Source organism: Eleutherodactylus coqui, chromosome 1, assembly GCF_035609145.1.
Source record: "Eleutherodactylus coqui strain aEleCoq1 chromosome 1, aEleCoq1.hap1, whole genome shotgun sequence".
Lineage (NCBI taxonomy): Eukaryota > Metazoa > Chordata > Amphibia > Anura > Eleutherodactylidae > Eleutherodactylus > Eleutherodactylus coqui.
In genome coordinates, this window is record NC_089837.1 from 162,991,047 (window position 1) to 162,997,046 (window position 6,000).

The following is a 6,000-nucleotide window of genomic DNA, read 5'->3' on the forward strand; positions in this document are numbered from 1 at the left end:
CCACGTTTGTGCTGTGTTCAGAAACATACCCATTGTTGCCCTCATCTACTTACAGGACACATGGCTAGGCCTATAATAGAGGGAATACCCATTTGATTTCAGGGTACAACTGAATAAATTCCAGGCCCCATTGCCCACTTGTAAAGCCATTGAGCAGCCAAAATGATAGAGAACCTCCACAAATGACCCCATTTTGAAAACTACACCCCTTAACAAATTCATCTAGGGGTGTACTGCGTATTTTGATCCCACAGTATTTGAATTCATATAAGCAAAGCAGAAGGAAAAAATTACGATTTTTATTTTTTTGGCAATTGTGTCAATTTAAAAAGTTTTTTTTGTACAGCACACATGAAGACTTTCACCCCAAAATGCATACCCCTGTTTTTCCTGTGTTCAGAAGAATACCCATTGTGGCCCTAATTGGCTTACAAAACACATGGCTAGGCCTATAATGTAGGGAACACCCGTTGGATTTCAGGGCCCAACTGAATAAATTCAAGGCCCCATTGCTTACTTGTGCGGAAAAAAATTACTCCCTAAAAATAGTCGCCCCCTCCACGCCCTTTTTGGCATTCCCCCAAATCTTAGATAAAAGTAATAATGTAAGCTGTGTGGTATGTCCGAAGACATGGGTAATTACGGGGGCCTGGTTGGAATGGGCACATGGGGTAATAAAATCGGGTACCCCTCCTCCACCCATGCTTTTTAGGGGGTATTTCTTGGCCCCAGTAGCCGGGATGGGGTGCAAAAAGTGGCACTCTGTGAGGCTTTGTAAGCTTGCAGAGGTGCGGCGGTCTCGCACAGAAGGAGCTCAACAAGCTGCTCCTGGAATTGCAGGAAGGCGAGCGTTCCCGGGGCTTCTTGTAAATTACGTATTACAGGTAGCAGTCTGAAAAATAAGAAAGTTTATAGGGTTGAAAATTAGAGTTGAGCGAACATACTCTGGCGAGCTTGATGCTCGTTCGAGTATTAGCGTACTCAATGGTGCTCGTTACTCGAACGAGCATCAGATCACGTTTGACCCCGCCCCAGCTTTTGACCCCTCCCTGCCGTGACGCAGCGCACGCCATTTGAAAATTTTTGGTCTGGCAGGGGAAGGGGAAGGGGGAGAGGGGGGGGAGAGGGAGAGAGAAAAAAAAAAAAGCTCGGGACCCTGCGTTCCACATACAAAATTGCTCGAGTCTCCCATTGTAGTCAATGGGGTTCGTTACTCGAGTAGAGCTCTCGAATTTTACGAAAAGCTTGACTCGAATAACGCGGACCCGAGCATTTGGGTGCTCGCTCATCTCTATTGAAAATATGGTTGCAGATAGCAATTCTGTTTGTCTATATAAAGATAGTTTATTGTTTTTAAATGGGTTTTCCAGGGAAATACTATTGATGACCCATCATATGGATAGTCAATGGGCCGATCAGCTGAGCAGTTGTCCACTGTAAGTTCTGCTACATGTAGGGGATTAAAGCGGAAACTGCTGCCCTGTGTAGTGGTTGACACTTGTAACTGCAAGCACAGACTTCTTTTAAAACAATGGGAGCTATACCTGCAGTTACAAGCTTTGGCTGCTACACAGGAGTTGGAGCAGCAGCTTCCATTCCCCTGTATGTAGCAGTTCTGAAAGCAAGCGCCTGATCAGCTGTCTAGCTGGGGTCCTGAGTGGCAGATCACACTTGATTAACTATTGATGAACTATCCTGAAAACTCCTTTAAGTAGTACACATAAAAAATATTTCACCCGAAAAAATTAAAAAAATGATTTTTTGAAAGTGTGAATTCTAACACTGCAGAATGTGACCTGGATGCAAGCACATCCAAGACCCTTAAAACCCATTTAGACACAACGATTATCGCTCAAAATTCGCTCAAAATTCTTTTTTTTGAGTTATAATTGTGCTGTCTAAATGCGCGGCCATCATGCACTGTTCATGCTCTATTCGTTTATTGTTGATTTCAAGCAAGCTAGACATCACCAATAACTCTTATCAGCGCTGCATGCTGATTTTCTCAGTGGGCGGCACTGATAGTATTTTTTCAGCTGGTATCCCGCTGGCAGTTCTCAGCGGGACACCAGCTGAAAGCTCAGAGAACAATGCAGCTGTTTGCCTATGCAAAACAGCTGCTTTATTCTCTGAGCAATCGCAGTGGTATGCCGCTCTGCCTGCATTAACTCTTAAGTAGCTAATTAAATCTTAAATCGCTCAAAACTGTCACTTAAACTGTCATTTAAGTGATTTTTGAGCGATCATCTTTCAGTGTAAATGCACCTTTAGTCATGAGAGGATTAAGTTCTGTGATCATATTGGGGCAGGTTTACTTATACTATCTAAGGCATTGCAAACTTAGGCTTGATTCACATGGCGATGCATTTTTACGCGGGCCGCATCATGGCCAAAAATCACACGAACGAGAAAACACGAAAAAAAGTCGCATTTTCTCATCCATTCTCACAGATGGGTGAAGCATATATATGCCACAGCCCGGAATTCCTTCGGCCAGGCATAACTCTTCTTAAATACTTCTAATGGCTCAATAGAGCCAGCTGATATGATTTAGCAGTGCTAGCCACTGCTAAATTTCCTCTTATGGGGGCCGCCAGCTGATCGCAGGCGAAAGATAGATCTATCTTTTCCGTCCGCGTTGAAACATTGGCCGGCGTATTTGGCCGCTGATGTCCTATCTTCATCGAATGGCCGTTTTTACAATTCTCATAATCGCGCATGTGAATGAATGCATTGGAATCCATCGCTTCACATGGTCAAGATTTTCGACTGACGTTTTATCGTGACAAAATAGCTGCGATAAACCTCTTGTGTGAATAAGGCCTTAGACCGGCATTTTTAAAATGTGCTAGATCTATCAGAATGCTGGAGGATAGATCTTGCACACCTTTATAATGTCTAGTCTAACCACCTATTAGTTGGCATAGTGTATATCAAATTATGCGCCAAAATTTTTGGTTCTAATTTCATGCAACTTTTGGTGCATGATATCACATTTAGTCTGTCATATTGCAAAGCCATGCCCGTTTTTCAAAAGTGTATTAAAAAAGTGTCTGAAACTGTCTAAAAGACATCATAAATATTGTGCAACGTATGTAACACCTTTCTGGCACAATTTGCCCCAGAAAAGTGGCAAATTTTCAACAGTAAATCTGCCCCATTGTGTACTGTGCATGTGCAAAAACTAAAGCATTACAAATCAGTTAATTGTTGGTATATATAACGATCAGCTCTGCTGTTATTCACCGTATACATTGACTTTCCAATCAGCAATTACTATTACTATATCCATTACATTACGTTGAATACTATTTATTTGCTAAATTGCTGCTAATAGGCTCCTATCTTTTTGCATTTGAAAGCTGCTGTTATACGAGCTCTATTTCTTGTATAATAGTGCTAATTGCTGGGTCAGCCTAGCAACTGTTGGGAAAATGCTAGCATTTGTGAAATAGCACTCTAACAGTTTATGAACTAGCAGTCTAAAATACACTGAATGACCATTCATTAGACACTAGAGATTGTCCTTAGCGAGTACCTGCCCGCTCGAGAGAAAAGGTTCGGCTGCCGGCGCGGGTGAGAGGTGAGTTGCGGCAGTGGGGAGCGGGGGGGAAAGAGAGATCCCCCCTTCGTTCCTCCCCGCTCTCCCCCGCCACTCCCTGCCCGCGGCTGGCAGCCAAACCTTTTCTTCCGAGCGGGCAGGTACTTACTAAGGACAATGCACGATCGAGTAATTGCCCTTAGCGAGTATGCTTGCTCATCTCTATTAGACACCTACCCTTTCACAATTGGAGCCGAGTGCAGAATGAAATCACATTTTCCATGAATCAGTTTCAGTATTAATTCAAATTAGAATGAGAAAGTTGAGCCATCAGTGTGACTTTGAATAAGGCATGCAAATGCAGATTCAGCTATTCACCTGTTTCACCCAGGCAACCCATATTTAAAGGAGTCTTCACCGCAATAGTAGTATCACTGTGGTGTTACTGATCCCGCGGGATCTTGTTCTCATAATGGAGACTCGCTTCCATCTTAGTGGAGGCGCCAATGACACCGAGCAATGCATCAGCTTCACACAGCTGTATGCACACAGAGAGCCATATAGTAACATAGCGGGGCGGCTATTATTAATACCTGCAATTATAATGTATATATCCATTAATAAATATATATATATATATCTCCAGTATATCTAACATAATCACCTACATAGATTCTTGAAAAAGAAGGATGCCTATTAGAGATGAGCGAACACCAAAATGTTCGGGTGTTCGTTATTCGTAACGAACTTCCCGTGATGCTCGAGGGTTCGTTTCGAACAACGAACCCCATTGAAGTCAATGGGCGACCAGAACATTTTTGTATTTTGCCGATGCTCGCTAAGGTTTTCATGTGTGAAAATCTGGGCAATTCAGGAAAGTGATGGGAATGACACAGTGACGGATAGGGCAGGCGAGGGGCTACATGTTGGGCTGCATCCTAAGTTCACAGGTCCCACTATTAAGCCACAATAGCGGCAAGAGTGGGCCCCCCCCCCCTCCCAACAACTTTTACTTCTGAAAAGCGCTCATTAGCATGGCATACCTTTGCTAAGCACCACACTACCTCCAACAAAGCACAATCACTGCCTGCATGACACTCCACTGCCACTTCTCCTGAGTTACATGCTGCCCAACCGCACCCCCTCCCCCCCACAGCGCACACCAAAGTGTCCCTGCGCAGCCTTCAGCTGCCCTCATGCCACACCACGCTCATGTCTATTTAGAATTGCGTCTGCCATGACGAGGGACCGCAGGCATACACTGCAGAGGTTGGCACGGCTAGGCAGCGACCCTCTTTAAAAGTGGCGGAGCGATAGCCCACAATGCTGTACAGAAGCAATGAGAAATAGAATCCTGTGCCACCGCCATCTGGAGCTGCACACGTGGGCATAGCAATGGGGAACCTATGTGCCACACACTATTCATTCTGTCAAGGTGTCTGCATGCCCCAGTCAGACCGGGCTTTTTAATTCATAGACACAGGCAGGTACAACTCCCTATTGTGAAGTCCCTGTCGACCCACAGCATGGGTGGCTCCCTGGAACCCACCGGCGGTACACAAAAATATCCCATTGCATTGCCCAACACAGCTGAGGTAGTAATGTCGTGCGTAATACAGGTGGGCTTCGGCCCACACTGCATGCCCCAGTCAGACTGGGATTCTTTACAAGTGGACACATGTAGGTTTAACTCCCTGTGGACCCACTGCCTGGGTGGGTGCCAGGAAGCCACCGGCGGTACATAGAAATATCCCATTGCATTGCCCAACACAGCTGAGGTAGTAATGTCGTGCGTAATACAGGTGTGCTTCGGCCCACACTGCATGCCCCAGTCAGACTGGGATTCTTTACAAGTGGACACATGTAGGTTTAACTCCCTGTGGACCCACTGCCTGGGTGGGTGCCAGGAAGCCACCGGCGGTACATAGAAATATCCCATTGCATTGCCCAACACAGCTGAGGTAGTAATGTCGTGCGTAATACAGGTGTGCTTCGGCCCACACTGCATGCCCCAGTCAGACTGGGATTCTTTACAAGTGGACACATGTAGGTTTAACTCCCTGTGGACCCACTGCCTGGGTGGGTGCCAGGAAGCCACCGGCGGTACATAGAAATATCCCATTGCATTGCCCAACACAGCTGAGGTAGTAATGTCGTGCGTAATACAGGTGGGCTTCGGCCCACACTGCATGCCCCGGTCAGACGGGTTCTTTAGAAGTGTACAGATGTATTAAAAACTCAGTGTGCACCTACAGCATGGGTGGCTCCCTGGAACCCACCGGCGGTACACAAAAATATCCCATTGCATTGCCCAACACAGCTGAGGTAACGTCAGCTGTAATGCAGGTGGGCTAAAAATTAATTTGATTACACTGTAGGCGAGGGCCCACACAAATTGCTGTATCAACAGTACTAATGTACATCCCAAAAATTGGCCATGGCCAGCCAAGAGGGCAGGT